The following is a 20,804-nucleotide window of genomic DNA, read 5'->3' as shown; positions in this document are numbered from 1 at the left end:
TTTTACTCCCAACAAAAAACTTGAATGCTTTACTTTTCATAGATCTATAAGATCTATATATCAAAATTTCAAATCAAAGTCCCATTTGGAAGATAGTAAGTTTTGGAAATTATTCTTTTACATTTTGAACTCCAATCTCTCTGATTCTGAGTCTGATCATTTCAAGTTGTTTTAAAACTGATTGGAATCGTATTTTGATTCAAATCTTATTAAAAAATTATGAAAAGCAATGCGTATCAGCCTTTATACTGAATATTATATATATATATATATATATATATATCTACTAATCATTTCCCTGATTTTCTTACTCGTGAATTTTTGCAGGGGGGGCAGGACAGATCAATTTGACCTTTAGCATTAATATTATTTAATAATAATAGAATTATGAATACTAATAGAGGAAAAGCACCAATGGATATGTCTATAGTACCGGCAACCTGTTCTCCATCACCAATAAGAAATCTTACACCATACTCTCCAAGTAACCCAAATAGTCCAGTTATAAATTATCCACCATATTCCAGTCAACCTTCACCATCTCCACAAACATCAGTATTTTTGCAATCTTCAATATCTAAGAAAACTACTTCTACTGGGAGATCCAGTATGAAGAAATTGCTGTTGTTGAAGATGCAATTTTTGAAAATATTCATCTCAACGATGACCCAAATACAGTTGCCAAATACTATCGCTACAATAATCTCAACCCTTCTAATGGTATCAAAACCCGAGAATGGTATGAGATGGTTCTATTGGAAACAGGATCTATTAGTGTAATTACCAGAAAAATTTCAAAATAGTATCATATTCTAAATTGCAAATAAGAAAAGTATTACAGTTTAGTGAATGGGGATTAGACCCATCCAGAGCCAAGAAATTGATATCCCCAGAATTCCCAAATATATATTACCGATACTCAGAATACATTGAAGCCTGGCACAAAGTCTTGACAATACAAAACCAGTATAATTCTCATACTTGATTCATTCAGTTTAAAATGCTAATAACCGACCCATTCGCAAACTGGTTTAGAAATTGGTTTGCGGTATGGGGATCAAGGTCCCAAATAATGCCAGAAGCCGTGCAACTATCCCAATCTAAATTTACTGAAACCAATGGGAAAGATCCCAACATTGATTATCATTTATATTTTATTGCTCTATACCAGATTCCCTGGATCCTTAAATGGACATAAGCAATATCTCAAAATAATACCCAAAATTATGAATATATTCCTTGTGTGGGAAAAAGAATTTCAGTCAAATGGTGGGACGTCTTTGTCTGCCATAATCTTGAACCTGAGAATATTCAAATGAAACAAATACCTTTGGCTTATAAATCATATTCATATATCAACCCAAATAGCCTATCAGAATATATATCACTTATGAAAAAGCAAAACCCTCAGGCTACCAAAGCATAGCTTGAAAAGCAACTATTACAAATGTTTACTGAAGAAGCAGAGACAGCACAGATCCACAATGAAGAAGAAAAAGAATCTGAAGATAATGAAGACAAGTCTGCTCATGGATGTTCTCAGAAACAAACTCTTTATTGACCCGATCCAGTTCAATCACCCAAATAATCCAAAAAAAGTCATTTCTATCACCTCAAAGTCATTTCAAATACCTGTGAAAGATTCTTTTGCCGACAATATAAGACAAGCACGACATTGCCAGGTGGATTCCACCATCAATAATGCCGACCAAATCATATCAGCTACAGGAAAAAGTGATCCACTAAGAGATTCCCTCCTTTTTCGTACAATCCACCTGTCCACCTTTTATAAAGAAGATTCCCTTCCACTTGTCCACCTTTTATAAAAAAGATTCCCTTCATCGGAACCATCCACCTGTATCCCACTTCGTTGCCGACAAGATTCCCTTCTTCAGAACCATCCACCTGTATCCCATTTTGTTGCCGACAAAAGAAGACCCCTTGATAACCATCCATCTAGCAAGCATCCCTGCAACCTGATAGAGCAACCATCCAGTTGGCAAGCATCCCTGCATCCTGTAAGAGTAACAAATCAAGAAGAATAAGAAGTTCACGTCCGCTTGCTATAAATAGAAGACTCCGCAGAACTCAGGAGGCATTCTTCCTTGCATTCTTCCATCCATCCTTAAGAGTTCAGAAACTCTAGAAGCTCTTTTTCTCTCTACTCTTTCTCTCTCAATTCTCTCTCTTTAAATATATGTGTGATTGTAACCTTAATAGGTTACCTAGTTATTGTCCAACTGAGTGGCGAGCCTTCTGCAGCTACTGTCTTTGTAAACTGTAAGCTTTCCTTTCTGTTGTAATTTTTTTTAATAAGTTTGGTACAGTCTGTTTGTCTAAATTTCTGTAAAATATTGTAATACAGTTTGTTAGAATGTGTGTCATACAGTCTGTATAAAGTTATGATACAGTCTGTTCAAATACAGTTTGTAGTCTGTAGAAAGTTCTGTTCTTTGTTCGAATATTTTCCTTGTATGAATAAAGTTTTAATATTTGAATAAAGTTTTAATGCTTGAATATGCAATTCAGAGCAGTGTTTGGCATCAAAGTTTACCAATCTTCTTATGCTACTTGGGTATTGATTGATATATCTCCATTTTCATTATTTGTTATTATCATCTTATTAATATACCTAGGTTATCTTAGAGTGTTGGCATAAAAGGGAAGATCTTGGTTTGAATTGGTATCAGAGCCAAACCCTTTAATAGTTATCCAACAAAATATTATTAGTCTGAGCTAATACTTTAGAAGTTAAAAACCTAATTAAATTTCCCATTAGAGAAAGTTGGACTGAGAGTTGAGGTTAAGAACACCCAGTCTAAGAGACCGTTAAGGCCAGGGGAGCCGCTGAGGTCAAGAAAGACGTAAGAGGTAGTCAAAAAGCACTCATCCGCAACTTAATAATGGAAAATTTTATTAGGAATCTATCAAATAAAGCATTACCTCAATCTAGTAATACTCTAAGGATAAAACATAAGGAAGAAATTCTAATTAGTGATATACAAAAACAACTTCAAAATTGGAATATACCTAAAGTACCCATATCTAATATCTATAAAGAAGGTACCTTTGAGTTAAAAATAGGCTATGCAATTAAAACAGTAGAACAATCTTTATCAGTTACCAGTACTCAAGAGGATTTCCAACTATTATCAAATAAAATAATCCAAGCACATAGAAATAAAATTATAATTATTTACATACAGGATTAATACAAGTAGCAATTAAACCTTTAACAAGATTAGGACTTAATAATTCTATTTTAGTATGTCTTAGAGATACTAGACATAATAGATTTTCTGATTCATTATTAGGAATGGTAGAATCTAGTCTATGTAGTGGACCCCTGTATTTTAATTGTTTCCCCAACTATTCAGTTTCACTAAATGATCCTAATATTCTGAATGTATTATCATTAAATGTAAAAACCCAAGGTTTTGATATGATCCCAGGATCACAAAATATTGCTATAATATATAGAATATATTATAAAGTTATGAATACTCTATGTCCTAAAGTAGTACAAATGGATACATGAGGAAGGACTACTTTATTTCAAACTAACATAGAAAAATCTAATACTATAATACCAAAAACTATAGAATGGTCAGAAATAGTCTTACCAGACTCTTGGTCTATACAAAATGAAAATCATCATTACTAAGTACCTTCAAAAAATATTCCAGATAAAATAATTGAATATATAGATGGTAATATAGAAATACAGTTTGCTAGTTTAAAAACAGATAAAAATAGTAAAGATGATTCTGAAATAACATCACATAAAATATATCTGACACCATCTAGACACTCTACTTCATCCACTTCATCAATAAATCCAAAAATACAAGGAGTCATAAGAACAATAGAAAACATTGTAATACCTCAATATAAAAAGATACAGAATGAATCCAAAGGAGATCCAGACTTCTCTGATTCGAAAATGGATTTTGACATATTAACCCTGCAAGAAGAGAAAAAAATAGATAAAACTTTTATAGAAACAGATTATTTATCTGAAGAAAACAAAGGAATTAGAACTTGGTATCTGAATACATTTGAACCAATATTAATAGAGTTATTCCATAAAAAATATAATAAATTTCTTAAAACAGAAAAACAGAATAAATGATTTTTTAAATGGCTAAAAGAGATCTTAAAAGAACAAGGAGTTTCAGTACCTAATTTTGAAATACGTACTCTGGAAAGTCAATATAGTACCTACAACACATCAGAAGGAAATAAAATCACTAGTGTACATCCTTCTGAAAGAAGTCTTGTAATAAGAGGAAAAGAAACAAATAATTCACCGACTCTAGAAACAAAGGCTACTCCATATAAAATGACTGGTGAAATAATACATAGGTCAAAATTAATTCATCATATAATAGGACAAAATAATTATACAAATTTATGCATGCAATCCATAGGTAAACAAACATTAAGAATTGAAAATATGTTAAGACCAGTTCCTTTACAAGAAGCTCAAAAATCTTTATTATTTAAACCTCCTTCTGTTTTAAATAAAGAAAGATTTCATAATAAAACTCTTATGGATCAATAAATATCAAAATTAGCTAAACTTGAAATAAAAGAAAATATTAAAAAAGATATTATAGATATAAAAGGAAAAGGAAAAATCCAAGAATCAGAAACTTTAACTCTTCAAGAAGAAGAACCCATGATTGAAGATACAATAGAAAATATGGAATTAGCATTTACTGAAAATAGTAATGATCATTCTATTCAAAGAATATCTTATGGTAAACAATGGAAACCTGCTACAGCTAGACCATATCATCCTAGTCCTACTCCAGTAGATATTCAATTCGAAGAAGACTTAATATCACATATATCTTATTCAGGCAGAATAATAGTAAATTGGAACATAGATGGTATGTCTGAACACTAAATTCTTGATACAATGAAACACATGACCATGTATGCCTCTACTTGTAAAATGGTAGGCCACCATGACCAAGAAGTTGCAAAAGCCATAATATGTGGTTTCACTGGATGGCTTCAAGGTTTGTGGGATTTCCATCTACCTGAAAATACCAAAAATCAAATTTTAAATACAACTAGGCAATGGACTGTAAAAAATGAACAACAACAAGATGTCCTCTACTCAGAAAGTGATGCAGTCAATACTCTTATTTATACTATCACCCTTCATTTTGTGGAGAGTACAGCCCTACTTGAAGCAAGAACTGAAGATTTATTATCCAATTTAAAATGTCCAACATTATCACACTATAAATGGTATAAAGACGTATTTTTCTCAAGACTATTAACTAGAGAAGATAGTCAATTAGATCATTGAAAAGAAAAATTTATAGCAGGATTACCCTATTTATTTGCTGAAAAAGTAAAAAATTGACTCAAAAGTAAACATGGAGGTATAATACCATATTCTGTATATACTCTAGGAGAACTATCTGCTGAAATATGTGCTGAAGGATTAACTCTATGCACAGATATGAAATTAAAGAAACAATTAGATAAACAACGAATGACTGGTAGAAAAGAACTTGGAGATTTCTGTGAGCAATTTGGTTATAATATTGAAAAATCTAAGGGTAAAAGTTATAAAAAGAAAAGATATAAACCTGAGTAAAAAGAAGGAAAGTTATATAAAAAATATAAGAGAGAAAAATTTATTAAAAGATTTTCACCAAAAAATAAATATAAAAAAGGTAAGAAAAACTTACCTGTATGTTATAAATGTGGCAAAGTATGCCATTATAAAAGTGACTGTAAAGTCAAAGAAAAACTAGACACAATAATATTAGATGAAAATATAGGAAATAAAATATATGATATTATACAAATCTATGATCAAGATAGCTCTACAGACAGTTCTACAGAGAGTTCTAGTGATACATCATTAATAGGAAACATTGAAGATGAAAATCTTGTATGGACTAGTGCTACTGAAGAATCTAATAATGAAAATCAAGAATGTTCTTGTAATATGCTATATAAGGAAGATAATTTAATCTTAGATTTAATAGAAAAAATTACAGACTTAGATGAGAAAAGAGAAACAATAACACAATTTATTAATATAACCAAGGCAAAAAATAAACCTACTCCTTTAATAAAACCACCTGATGAATATAATTTTGCTGAAATAATTAAAAGGATTAATAGAAAGGATATAAGTAAAAAAGAACCAACAATTATAGAATTAAAAAAGGAAATCAATGAAGTTAAAATAGAAGCTCAACAATTAAAAAATAGAATTAAAATATTAGAATTATAAAATGAACTCTCAGGAAATATAACTGATACTGATGAAATAGAATTTACTAATTTATTGAATAATCATAACAAATCAGATATAATAGAAGCACCTGAAACATCAAGAACCAAATTAGAAGAAATTGATAGTAATAAATCTGTAAATTTAATAAATAAGGTAATTACACAAAAATTGTTTGTGTTAATAAAAATTATAGTAAAAGAAGAATATAATTTTCAATCATTAGCTTTAATTGACTCAGAAGAAGATTTAAACTGCATAAATGAAGGTCTAGTACCTACTAAATATTTTGATAAAACAACACAAATATTAAATACTGCTGATGGAAGTAGATTGTTTATTAATTATAAATTATCTGATGTTGTTGTCTGTAATAATGGACATTGTTTTAAAACTCCATTCATAATGGTAAAAGGACTAAGCTTGATTCGTTATAGTGTTGTTTATCATCACATGTATTCAATTTGAGCTTGATTTTTGAGAAAAAAAGACTGATGTCTTTGAAGAAAAAATGGACTGCGTTTTTTTTTTTTTTCGCCATTCTATCAATTTCACTCAATATTTTGAAAATAATGTGTTAAATTTATAGGGTTTTGATTCGTTATAGTGTTGTTTATCATCACATATATTCAATTTGAGCTTGATTTTTGAGAAAAAAGGACTGATGTCTGTAAAGAAAAAATGAACTGCGGTTTTTTTTTTTTTTTTTCCCGCCATTCTATCAATTTTACTCAATATTTTACAAATAATGTGTTAAATTTATAGGGTTTTGATTCGTTATAGTGTTGTTTATCATCACATGTATTCAATTTGATCTGATTTATTCAATTTGAGCTTGATTTTTGAGATTGAATGACTGATATTTGTGAAGAACTGCGGTTTTCTTTTTTTTCCTCAATTCAATTGATTTTATTTAATAATTTGATAATAATGTGTTAATATTATAGGGATTTGATTCCTTATAGTGTTGTTTATCAAAACATGTATTCAATTTGATGTAATTTATTCGATTTGAGGCGAATTTTTGAGTTGGAATGACTAATATTAGGTGGGTCTGTAAAGAATTGCTTTTTTTTTTTTTTTTTTTAATTCATGATCAATTTTTTTGAAAAATCATGATTTTCCAAAAAATTGTGAATAGTTTTTGATTATCATGAGGAATAAACAATATTTTTAATTTTTATTGTTAAATTTTTAGTTCAAAAAATTACACGTTGATAGATTATTTATGCAAAAAAGTACATGTTACTATATTTTTAATGCAAAACTGTATTTTTTAATTTGTTTTTAATGCAAAAAAATACATTAACAAATACATGCTGTTAAACAATATTATATTTTTTACGCAGTTTTGCATTAAAAATGTATTTTTAATTTTTTAAATTTTTAATGCAAAAAATACATGTTGTTAAACTGTATTATCACGAGGAATTAAAGTGAATATCATTGTAAAAAAATCGTGGCATGTATGATAATTATATTATCTTGTATTTTTCAATTATATTGTTAAATTTTTAACGCAAAAAATGTATGATCTTGATAATTGGGTTGTAGCCATGTTTGGAACTTGTATTTTTTATTATATTATCTTGCATATTTGTAATTGAGATGTACAACTATTTGTGATCATTTCAATTGAGTTGGGATTGTGCCCACTATATCATTGTAAATTTTATTTGTGGCATTGTGAATGACTTTATCTTTGTAAATGTTTCTTGTGTCAAATGTACGTGTAATGGCATTATGGATGACTATATTATTGTAATTTTTTTCTTGATTCTAAGTGTGACTTATACAGACTTTTTTTTATTTATAATGTTGCATAAATATTTTTTTTTTTCGTCAGTAGGAACTAATTCATGTTTGTCGAAATGAAGATTTGTGACAAGTCCATATGTATTGCCATTGTGAATTACTATACGATTGTAAATATATTTTTTATTGATACTATATCAATGTAAATTTTTTGTTCTATATGTAGTGGCTGATATAGGCTATTTTTATCTATAATGTTGCATAAATAAATTATTTTTCCCAGTAGGAAATAAAATATTTTTGTCAATAGAAATATTTTGCATTAACAACAAATAAAACTTCATGAACTACCTCTACATATTATCACTATACATGGTGATTATTTTTCATGTTGAACTGTCAGGTTAATTTTTAACTTTTTACATATTAAAACAGTTGAACCATGACAAGATCTGTGGAAGACCCTGCATGGCAATATAGCGTCAGACTTGATCCCAACAAAAAAGACAAAAATATTTGTAATTACTGCCAAAGAGTGATAAGTAGTGGGGTACATAGGTTCAAGCAATACTTGACAGGGGTTAAGGGAGATGTTTCTGCGTGCAATAGTGTCCCTAATAATGTAAGAAAGCAAATGACGGCATTCTTCAAGGCTATCAAAGGTAAAAAAATTGTAAAGCAGATGATGGAAGAGGAGATAGCTAGTTTATATATGCCATCAAGCGGGAATGATCCAGAAGAACAATATAATAATGACTTGGAGATGGCCACAAGAATGAGTTTACAGGAAACAATACCAGAGGGAACGCGAGTTTAGAATGCCTGGTGGTTATGATATGGGCATGCATGGTGGGCTTAGTTTAGACATGCATGGCGGGCCCAGCTCGAGCATGTATGGCTGGCCCAACTCAAATATGTATGGAGGGGTTGGTGGCAATATGTATCAAGAGGAATCAGACGTTGAAGAAATTGTTTTTAGCTTATCTAGGAGTGCAAGTATTGCAGGTCATGGTCGTATAGACCCATTTCTCTCAAAGCCTGAGTCAGAACAGATGACCCTCAAAGGCATAGTGAAAGGTACGAGAAACATGTTGAGCAGATATGTTGGTACATGGTTATATAATAAAGGGATCCCCTTTGATGCAGCCAATAGCTCATATTTTTCACCTATGGTCAATGCAATCCAGAGAGCCGAGCTCGGGGTAAAACCTCCGACGACATATGAGCTCAATGGGTCAATATTGGATGAAGAGGTGGAGGAAGTTAGAAAGTGGATTGCAGAATATATACAGAGTTGGCCAATATCAGGCATTACTCTCATGAGTGATGGTTGGTTGAATAAAGTTAGTAAAAAAGAGTTTTTAAATTTCTTGGCCTACTCCCCAAAAGGTACAGCTTTTTTGTCTAGCAAAAAAGTATAATGGATGAAGAAGAATGCAAACTTCTTCGTACGCCTATATGATCAATTAGTGGAGGAGTTGGGAGATAAGCATGTAGTCCAGTTTATTACGTACAATGCGCGTGCATGTGTTTCTGCGGGCAGAAAGTTAATGGATAAGAGGAAGCATCTAGTATGGACCCCGTGTGCTGCACATAGCATCGATTTTATGTTAAAGGAGTTCGGTGAGATCAAAATTGTGAAGGAGACTTTACATGAAGCGATGTTGGTGTCAAGATTTATATATAACCATTCTAAAATTTTATTTTTGTTCAGAGAACAGTAAGAAAAAAAAGATAATCAGGCCTGCCATAACCTGTTTTGCGACAGATTACTTGGTTATGGACTCCATTCGGGCATCTAAAGGTGCATTAAAGAGATTGTTTACCAGTGAAGAGTGGTTAAATGACTGCCTCTCGAAGTCCAGTATCGGGCTAAAAGTGGACAACATAGTCTCAAATAAGAGGTTCTGGTCTCGATGTTCAAGTATCGTAGAGGCCACTGCCCCTTTGGTCATGGTGTTAAGAATGGTGGATGCTGACAAGAAAGCTATCATGGGCATCCTTTATGACGGTATCGAGAGGGCCAAATCAGTTATTTGGGAGAAGTGTAGTTTTGCTAGTAAAGTGATCGAGATTATAGAAAGAAGGTGGAACACCAAATTTGGATGTCCAATTCATTACGTAGGTAAAATATATATTTATATCATTAGAATGTTTCATTCTAAATTATTTTTTTATGAAATTTTAAATGACATTTCTCTATCTATATATTTTCTAAGTTACTACTTCAATCCAAAATTTTTCTATTTGACACCTGAACATCCCCACAAGATTATGGAAGGGGTCAGATACATTATTGCCAGATTGGAGAGAAGCCATCGAAACCAGGTAGCAGCAATACAAGAGGTATTATTTAATATTTGGGTAAGAACTTGATTCAGTTGTTATATTTGTGAGGAATAATGCACTAAAACGAAATATTTTGTTTTAGCTTGCTATGTATAGGGATGCTATAGGATCCTTCGGAACTAGACTTGCCCGAAATTCTCGAACTAAGATGGATCCAGGTTATCCCTTAACTAATATTTTGTTCATTCATATATTTAATCTTATGAATTGTTCTTGCCCTTACAATGCTTTTTGTATTTTAATCCAGCTGAATAGTAGGAGATATATGGTAGTGATGCACCTCACCTAAAGAGGATAGCAATCAAGGTACTCTCCCAGACATGTTCTGCTACTGGCTGTAAGCGAAACTGGAGTACGTTTCAATGGTTGCACACTACTAGGAGGAATCGACTCGCTTCGACGAAGCTTCATAAACTAGTCTATGTCCATTACAACTTAAACCTCCGATAGCGGTAAATAAGAAAGAAGCTTGAAGACTATGGGCCGATAGACTTTTACACAATATTTGTCACAGACACAGCAGAACAATGGGTAGTAGAAGAAGAGGAGCCAGTGTTGCACAAGAGAGCATTCCTTGAGGCTATCGGTGAGGAAGATCTTGAAGAAGGTGATGAGCAGTATAAAAGAGGAAGCAGCCCGTCGACATATCCACAATTCGTCGGAGATGTCGGTGATATTGCACCTAATGAGGGAGAGTGGGAAGGGGGTCTAAGGGAAAATGTGAGAGATAATGATTATGAGGCCACCCAATCCCAGCCAAATTATTCACATATCGAGTCCCAACAACAAGAGGGTAGACAAGCTTCGGGGATTTTGGATTGGGACCACAACAAAACACTAACACTCAGGGATTTGGGTATAGTTAGGTGCCCACTAATTTGGATGATTCGTTTTAGAACGAGTCAATGAATTGTCACGCGAATTCAATCAATGATACCAGCGTGACCAAGATGAAGAACGACGTCGTCTGTCATTTTATTTTTACAACGTATGTTATGCATTGTATGCTTTATTGTAGTCCATGTATGATGATATACTTAATCCATGATAATTTTATGTTTATCCTTTTGTGTGATGTAAATTAAATGGTAAATAGCAGTTCATGCATGGAAAGAACATATCAATATTTGCATATTAATGCAAAGAAATGAAAATTCTTAATGGAGTACCCTCATTTCTTATTGAATTCCTAAAAAACAACATTTATAATGAATTTTAATAAATTTTTTGGATTTTTTTAAGGTTTAATCAGACCGATTCAGCCGATTCCTGATCCGGATCGCCGATTCGTCGATCTGGATGGGTTTTTGAGATGCCCGATCCGGATCACCAATCCGCTTTTTAAACCACTGCCTATAACATTACTAAGGTCTTGGATTCAAGCTTGTAGCTCATTTGTCTGGCATTTATTTTTGAAACTTTAAGTTTGGCTTTCAAATCCACAAAGTACAAAAGTAGATAAATACAAATGAATAGAAAAACTGAAGGGGAAATATAATAAGATAGTTTGTGAAAGGAAAGTATATTGTCTACCAAGTTAATTTGGAAGGTGTATTTTGTAATGCATATGACGTTATTAAAAATAAATAAGACACTTATACTATATCCAGGCTTACCATAAAATACAAGCTATTGTACCTACCCTTCCCATATACACTGATTACAATATACACCATCCGTATTAACCTGGTAGACAATATACTTTCCTTTCACATAGTCAACCACCTCAAAAAGCAGTAAGGCAGTTAAATCAACTATTCTACAAAGTGGTGAACTTTTGAAAATGATTTTCACTTGGGTATCTCATAACTATTTTGATAGAAAACGCTCAAAATGTCCATTTTCTTAGTTTGGCGTTTTGTATAAGTAATGGTATTATGGTAATATGGCCACTTACAAGCCAAATTGTTCGGTTTGGTGATAGCTAAATCACTATACCCATATTTTCTTCTAAAGATTAAGGGTATTATGAGAAATAAAAAATGAATTTTCTTAGGAAGCAAGAAAATGATATCTTTATAAGAGAGTGAGGGAAGACATAATACCAATCTTTTGAGGGTCACCCCTTTAGGGGTTATGGGAATGGATGTCCAATGTGGAGATGGGTCTCCAAGAGAGAGACATGGCCTCCGAGGGAGAGACAGTATTCTCATGAGTTTTGGGTTGATTTACTTTCACTTCTAGCGAGAGAAAGCCTCCTGATTTCTCTCGAGGTTATCTTTCCGATAGTGGTATAATATTGCGGTGGGAAATAAGATATTGATTGACGATGTAGCTTGATCTGGAGAGCGGGTTTAGAAGGCAAAATTGGTGATGGTCTTTTACTGATGTTTAGAGGTATATATTATCTATTGTAACCCAAAATTGTAATCTTCATTGTGATAGTGGATTTATAGTTGCGGAGGCCGTGGATATAGCCCTACTAGGTGAACCACGTAAATCGTGTGTTGTGGTGGTGTGATTTTTATGTTTTCTTTATTTTTCGCACGCGATTTATAATTTTATTCATCTACTTCGTGTTTAGCCAATCATGTACACGATCTTGGGTGGGATCCCAGTATTTGAGATTCCCGATTCCGCTAGGGGTTCTCGAAATCCCTACAATTGGTATGACCTAAATATTTCTTCTTGTTGCAACCTGTAAACCTAGAATATTATTTCTTATTACAAGATTGTGTTCTAGGTTTGAAAACCGGAATAAGCAAGGATATTTGTAGCTTTGGGCTTGAGGGACTTAAATGGGGCTAAATTATTATAAACACCTGAGTTTTCACCTGGATTCAGGATCACTTGGAGGATGATTCTCATCCCAAACTGCATATAGAGACCTGGCAAACCTATGGAAGCTTAACCAGATATAGTAGGACCACCATTTTACTAGTGCAGTCTATACCCAAGCTCATCAACACCTCCCAAGTAATCCTCATTAGAGAGAATGAAGGGCTCTACAAAGAATTGGTAGTTGTCATGCCATTGTGTGGGGGTGCACAAGCCTCGAAGGTATTCATGGGCTAGATTCGGGCTTTCATAAGGCCCGTCAAGCGAAGGCTTAATTTAAGGGCTGTTAGTTTAATGACACAGACTTGTGCCTTATTATTAAGGCACTACAAGTCTTTGTTATACAACTTTTTAGTTTTAACTAGTACTTTTTTGGCTACGCCGGCCATATAGGCATCGAAACCCCATCCTAACATGGGTTGGGCTGAGGCCCATTCATAAGAACTATCGGACAAGGTCAAGCCTAAATTTCAGGGCTGCTAAGCTAACAGGTTGGACCCTGGACTACTTTTGCCTGCACCCTCAACCTAGTTATGACTAACTCATCATCCTCTTGAGTAGTGGACTCCTACTTGTTCCGAGCTATTATTTGAGCACTATTTATTTACATTTAGTCAAGTCGTATATGGTCGCTATTGTAGAATGTTGCACATTTTGCATCAGAGGTTTTACCAATTCATGGAAGAAAGTTTTCAATCTCTCCGTCGGAGTTCATGCCAGCTCATATAATACATGTGTTAGAGTCATATTTTCTCACTTTTCTTATAAAGCTTAATGGTTGGGTTATCACATCGAATAGAGTTTCCACTTGTGTTGTGCTGCATCAATGATATGTTTACAACAATAATTCGAGGCGTAAATGTTTATTCTGGCTTGATTTGCATTTAAACGAGATCAAATTAAGTTCGATAGAATGAATTATGTCGAATTCCAATGGAAAATATTCTGATTTGATCTCTTTCCTACATGTTGTCGGAATTCAAAATAACCTTGAAAAGTAGAAAAGTGTTTTAAGAAAGGCATAGATCTACAAATATCGAAAGAGGAGAAGCATAAGGCTACTTGGGCTCATAGGTCAGGCACTGAGAGTTGGGACCCAAATTAGATGGAAATGGGGGCAGCCTTCTCCTTAGTCTTGAAAAAATATTTAAGCCAAAGAAACTTAAATTTAGAAGTTTGAAGGAATTTGAAACTAGGATAGTCTAGGATTTAACTTGAACTTCAAAGGGGATCCTTTGTTAACTTGAAGAGGTTATCGGTCTGACTTCTCGAGGGTTTAGAGGGCCTCTAGTCTACTGTAGTTGCACTGTTTAGAGGCTAGAAATCCTGGGGTCATAGGGGCCTATGTATAGAAGAAAGTAAAGTGGTAAAATGGGGCAAAGTTCTAAAATTTCAACGATGTAGCGGGCCCAAAATGGGGCTGTTATTAGGAAAAGAGGTTCAAATCATGAAAGAGAAGCACATCAGGAAATTTGTGCCTTTGATGGCCCAATGACACACCCTGTGTTTCTAGTGGTACATCCTGCATCGCTGGTGACGTACTGTGCATCACTAAGCCGGTTCGGCCCCCAATCCTGCTGCTTGCTCTGACATAAATTGCAAGTGGGGTTTTGCATCAAATTCCTTCACATATTGGAATTTTCACAGTTGTCTAAGGATTCCCTCCCTTTTTGGATTTGAATCATTTCTATTTTGGGTTGTTTTTCTTGAGTTTTGAGTTATTAAGGTTTAATTGAGATGATTACACCTCTAATTAAGGTTTATCATGGGGTTAAGATTACGTTTATGGTAGTTTAGGCGGGTTTGGGGTTTTATTGAGGTTAAACTAAAAGGTCAACCCTAATTAGTTAGGGTCTACCCTAATTAGGCAGGTCTCAACCCAAGTGGTGTATTCCTATGGTATTCTTAGGATGCTCTTAGGTTGTATGGACTTTGATTCATGGTGTATTGAGGTTTACTTGACCAATACGGTTCTTAGTAATTTAGGGTTTCAGATTACTTGGAATTTCCTTAGCCAATATTAGTGGGGGTGTCTACATGGTCTCTTGCGCATAACTTGGCACATGTGGAAAGCTCCTTAGCTTGATTGAAGAGATCGATGCCTTTCCAGAGTCTTACCTAAGTTTTCTTCAGATCATACCACTATCCTACTCCAAATAGAGGTAACTTCTTATGGACCATGCCCATTTAGATTCGAATTGGGATGGCTGCATGATAAATTTCAAAATGAATTGGTGTCATAGGTCTGGTCCACTACTCATCCTATGGCTTGGGCTAGCTTTAGACTTTTCAAAAAATTTAGACCCTTAAGTTTAAGTTAGAGGAGGGGCATAGAGCTATAAGGATTCCTTGCAAGAAAAATCAAATAATGTCATTAATCAATCAGATAATCTAGATAGACTGGAATAAACATGATAGGGATTGTGTTAGAGCCAACTAGATGATCAAAATGGTCTTAGAACAACACTAGATGCATGTTTGAAATTAGAGGAAATATTTTTGAAACAAAAAAGGCCATGGGTTAAATACTTAAAGGAAGGGAATTGAGATATAAAGTTCTTTCATTCTATTGTAAATGCTAGAGGGAGTAAAAGTATCGAGGGGCTGAAAATTTCAAGAGTAGAAGAGTACAATAGAAAGGCATGGGAAATGGCAATTTTAGCCCATTTCAAAAAGGCATTCACTATTAGAGGAGACCCCCAACCTTCATTGGCTGAGTCCCCTTCAAAAAACTATTGCAACCTGAATTAGAATGGTTGGAATGGAGATTCACGGTTGACGATGTGCTCACGGTTATTTGTGACCTTGGAGGAGATAGGGCACAAGGATTGTATGGCTTTCCATTTCTTCATCTTTCCCCACTTCTGGGAGTAGGAGGCTATAAGGGCTATGATGGAGGATTACTGTCACTCAAGAAAGAGTAATAAAACTGTTAACTTTCTTAGCCATAGTACCTAAGAAGGACACTATAAAAAATTTGAATGACAAAACCAATTAGTCAGTAGGGTAGTTTATATAAGATCATTGCTAAGGTGCCGGCCACTAGATTGAAATCTTTACTGCCATTGCTAACCTCCCAAATCTGCCTTCATCTCCTATAGACAAATCATGGACACCATCCTAATTGCATAGGAATGTATTACTTAAGGCTGCAAAAGTCTTAAGGGGGTGCTCCTTGTGAAGGCATATTATAGGGCTGACTAGGACATTATATCACGCATAGTGAGACAAATGCATTTTGGGGCAAGGTGGAGATACTCAGGGATAAGATCAATTATGGAGGCAAGTGATTAACACTAAACATAGAACACAAATTGATGCGCCTAGATCTCCTGGCTGGTCAAGTTGTTTAACATTATGGAAAAATATTGGGAGGTGCTACACCAGTTTTCTGGCCAATACAAGCTATCTTCTTACGAGTGTTAGGGATACTCTTTTTTCGCATGATAGATGGATAGGGAATAGACCCCTTAAATGGCAATCTCCTAAAGTTAGTTCTAAAGGGCCCTATGTCGTCGATATATTTTAGGGGAAGGTGGTATACAACTGGATTCGTAACCTACACATCCTATGCACTGCCTACAATTTATATGCTACTATCCTTGGGCTAACGATGAGGATGGAAGATTTTCGGTCAAATCAGTCTACAACCTGATAACCTTGGACTGATTTCGACCATTTCTCAATGTGGTACAAGAGGTATGGAAGTCTCCCATACCACATAAATTCCAAGTATTCTTGCAGATCCTTTCTTGGGGAAAAGTGCTCACAGCGGATAGATTATGGAGTATATGTGAATGAGACGTATGCCTGTAACTAAAATTTGTTTAATGTGTAAAGTAGGTGGTGAGAATATTGCCTATGCAAGTTGCACTTTGAGTTTGCCTTAAAACTGTGGTAGTTGTTTCAAGAAGCTGATGGTTTTTGGGTGTGCCCTTAAACTATCAACCATTTACTTGAATAGTGGATCTATATGCCATTTGGTAAAATAGGCAACACAATATGGAGGTTTCTTATGTCAACAGCTTTATGGCATGTATGGAATAAAACAAATCGGAGGACTTTGAAGGGAAAGTGGCTGAATTTCAAGTTGTAATGGAGAGGGCAAGGAATGTCAAAATGTTTTTAGGTATCACAGCCTTAGATATTTCGAGTAACTTGAAAGAGATTCTGAAGCTGAAAAAGAAGAAAAATAGAAGAGATGCTTCATGGTTGCCACCACCAAAAAAGTTCATGGTAGACACCACCAAAAAAGTCCTAAAAGTAAATTTGATGGGCTCTCCTTGGGAGTGATATTTCGTTTTATGTTAGTAATATGGGCATAGAGAGAAGAGAAGATATTGCTTTGCAGTTAATGTATTTGGGACCTTAATGGTTAATGAGTAAACATGTTAGGCATTATTTTTCAAATTTGATTAATGCCTTACCCAATATTTCAAAACATTCAGAAAAAAAAAGATGATTCTCTATTTGAGTGGCACAACACCACTTCCAGGTGTGCCCCGTAAACTTCGTAAACATAAAGTATCTCAATCCTTGTTGAAGTTCTCAGTTGATGAAAGAAAGAAAAAATAACAATGTGATTCCATATTCTTTTAGTTTCTCAGGGAGTCAAATCATCTTTTCTTCTATAGGGCCATGAGTGCACGATCAATACAACATACTCAAGGATTGTTAATAAAGAATCATAATGAGTCTCACTCAACTGTCTCTTAATCCTTAATAAGTAATATGGAATCACATGAAGACCATGACCTCTTCTTTTTTCAAAAACATCGAACTATAAAATTAATAGTGTTGGTTAATGAGAGGAATAATGGTCATAGGTCCCACATTAATAGTGGAAAGAGTAGTTTTTTAGAGGGGATAACCGACATAGGGAATCCCCTCCCTCCTCAGAAAATGAAATCCATTGTTAATAAGGGTGGTGAGGTACTAATACATTTCCCAGTTTATTTCAAAGATTGAATTATGTTTTTTAGCTCAAGCAAAGGCTTCTCCACTCATTCAAATCCCATATAACTATTATGCAAAGGCATTCCACCCATGGATATTATGTTATATTAATCCCCTTAAACTTTAAATGTAGGGCTCATATTTTCTTGAAGGAAATTGCGTTTCTTCCTGGCTTCAAAACCCACCATTCAATTGATTCTCAAATCAATAAGAAATGTATGTACCATGGGTTTTTGTCTGTGGGGCCGCAGCGCCGCAAAGGGGATGTGGGGGTTCATAATTACTTAACTGTTTTTGACAACTATAATGATCATGATGATAATCTATATTACTGAGTGCCAATAAATAGGAGTGTAACTTTTGAATTGGCCGTTATATAATTTTTTTTCTCCCCTAGTTTTCTCGAACTCTCTCTAAGAGTTTTACAGATAATTTGAGATTCTTGATTTGAACATGGTTCATTCTCCATTTCTATCTCTAAATCCAACTAGTGTTTAGATATCTCTCCATTTCTATCTCTAAATCCAACTAGTGTCTAGATATCTCTCGAAACCATGGCTTCAACTGCCAGTAAACTTGTCTAGACGTATCGTAGTTGGGATTTTAAAAAACATAAGCTATAGACATGTACTGTGACAATAAAAAGTTTCCTCGTGCCATAGATTTATCTAAAAATAACTATAAAATATAATATAAATTTTAAAAATAGGATTAATATAGTAAATTAAAGTTTCGTGCAACTTGCGAGCGAGCCATTGGCTAGTTTTATTCAACGCTCACATCAAAATACTTATGGTTGACCGTTGACCCAATGGTCTTACCCTTAGTTGCTCCCCTATATAAATATACAATGACCAAAAACAAAGAAAAAATCATAAAAAAGTTCAAGAAAGAAGGGGAATAATAAATTATACATTTTTTCCACTTGTGGAATTTGGTTAATCACATTAGTCTCCATTTTCCATGGGTCTGAATGGAGAGTGGATGCCTTAGCAGTGAACCACATATTGCATCATTCATATTGTATGGTTCATTTTCCTAAGAAAGGAAAGGGAAAGAAATAAAAATGGCTCCACCTTTGAATTTAGTGATTACAAGATTCTTCTAAGCTGCCTATATAAGAATGAAAGCCAAGTCATGGGGTGATATCACCAAATACCTGTGCAATTAGATACCTCTTAATTCCAACTTACTGCCCCTTTCACCAATTTCTTCTTTTTCATCCACCTCCTTATCACCAAATACTTGTGCAATTAGATACCTCTGGCTTCCAACTTACTGCCCCTTTCACCAATTTCTTCTTCTTCATCCACCTCCTCCACTTCCTGTTCATGGCAAAAGCCACTTATTTTGTACTTGTTTTGTGTCTTTTTTGCTCAACAATGCTTCTCACAAAGGGCAGACCTTTACAAGAGAAGGATTGCTCTACCAGTATAACCATTCAATCAAAGGAGAATATTGTGAGGCCTCAGAGACTGGACAGAGAAGAGGTAGAATACAACAAGGGTATCGACGACGCTGTCCAAAAGAACACAGACCCTGGTCGCAGCCCCGGCGTTGGGCACAATAACAAACAAGGCTAAATGTGCTGCTTCACATGGATCGAGGGCAAAAGATTACAAGGCAATGTCGTGAGGATGAAATGGTGTTTTTTTTTTTCTTTTTTCCTTTTATTTTTAAGGAGTAGATTCACTGGCTAGTGTATAAACTTGTAAAGTTGTTTGTTACTTTATATGTCAAAGCATCAGTAATGAATATGTATCGTGACATGCTTTTGGTTCGTTGGAACTTCTTTGATGTGAGCAGAAGTCTCTCTCTCTCTCTCTAAATTCTACTTTGAAATTTGAGTGAGAACCAATGCTTTTTTAAACTTTATTATTTACATTTGGTACAAAAAGATCATAATTATTTGTTAGTATTGGATGTGAAATTTGACAGCTTGAAACATGTTATAACATTTGAATTGTTTTTTTAGGATTTTGTGCTCAGACCCACTCGATTTCACATATAACGAGTAAGAATGATTGTGACTTCTTTGTACCAGAAACAAATAATTTTAGTGTGTATTTTTACGTTTTATTTAGATTAAACTTGGCTTGTGTCCTCTTCGAATTGTCTTTCTTACACAATTCATGTAGTGAAATACGAGAGATTAGTTGACGGCCAAAATGTGAACACTTGTATGCGTATAACATCGTAAATGAAAGATGTACATTGGTCTATATATCCAAATTAAGTTGCTGCGTACTTCATCTCAGGTCATAATGAAATACCATGGATTTGGGTTCAAATCTTGTTCAACCCTACCAAAAAAAACAAAGGCAAAAAGAATGAAAAAGGAAAGTTAAAAACGGTAAAATACCAAAAGTTGGCTGTTATAACGATTTCGAAAAAAAAAAAAAAAATAGTATCCAGCATGTGTGATGCAACGACATAATGATGAGAGAGAGAGGGGAAGGGAGGGCAAAAGGAAAAAAGAAAAAGGACCAACTGCCTACTAATGGCATGTTCGGTATGTGTGAAAATATTTGTTGCATGTAAAAATATTTTCATGAAAGTATTTTCACATGAAAGAACTCCCCTGTATGATTAGATGAGAGAGTTTTATCACATCAATTGACTGCCAATTGGTGTGAAAAATGTAGCATTGAGGTTCGGCTCGAGCCAGCCCATTAAGAAGCCTCTTTTCTTTTTTAAATTA

General features: G+C 34.1%; 1 long non-coding RNA gene across 1 annotated transcript; it reads left to right on the top strand.

Annotated features, from left to right (window-relative positions):
• Positions 1–10,291: 10,291 nt before the first annotated feature.
• Positions 10,292–11,450, top strand: LOC148782481 (uncharacterized). Its single transcript, XR_016053608.1, has 3 exons — positions 10,292–10,366; positions 10,452–10,527; positions 10,617–11,450. It is a non-coding gene; the product is annotated as an uncharacterized LOC148782481 (long non-coding RNA).
• The last annotated feature ends 9,354 nt before the right edge of the window (positions 11,451–20,804 follow it).

The sequence above is a fragment of the Amborella trichopoda genome, chromosome 4 (assembly GCF_054954075.1).
Source record: "Amborella trichopoda isolate Santa Cruz 75 chromosome 4, AtrichopodaSantaCruz75HAP2 v2.0, whole genome shotgun sequence".
Taxonomy (NCBI): domain Eukaryota; kingdom Viridiplantae; phylum Streptophyta; class Magnoliopsida; order Amborellales; family Amborellaceae; genus Amborella; species Amborella trichopoda.
The sequence above is the reverse complement of the archived record's forward strand: the minus strand, read 5'-3'. Positions and strand labels throughout refer to the sequence as shown.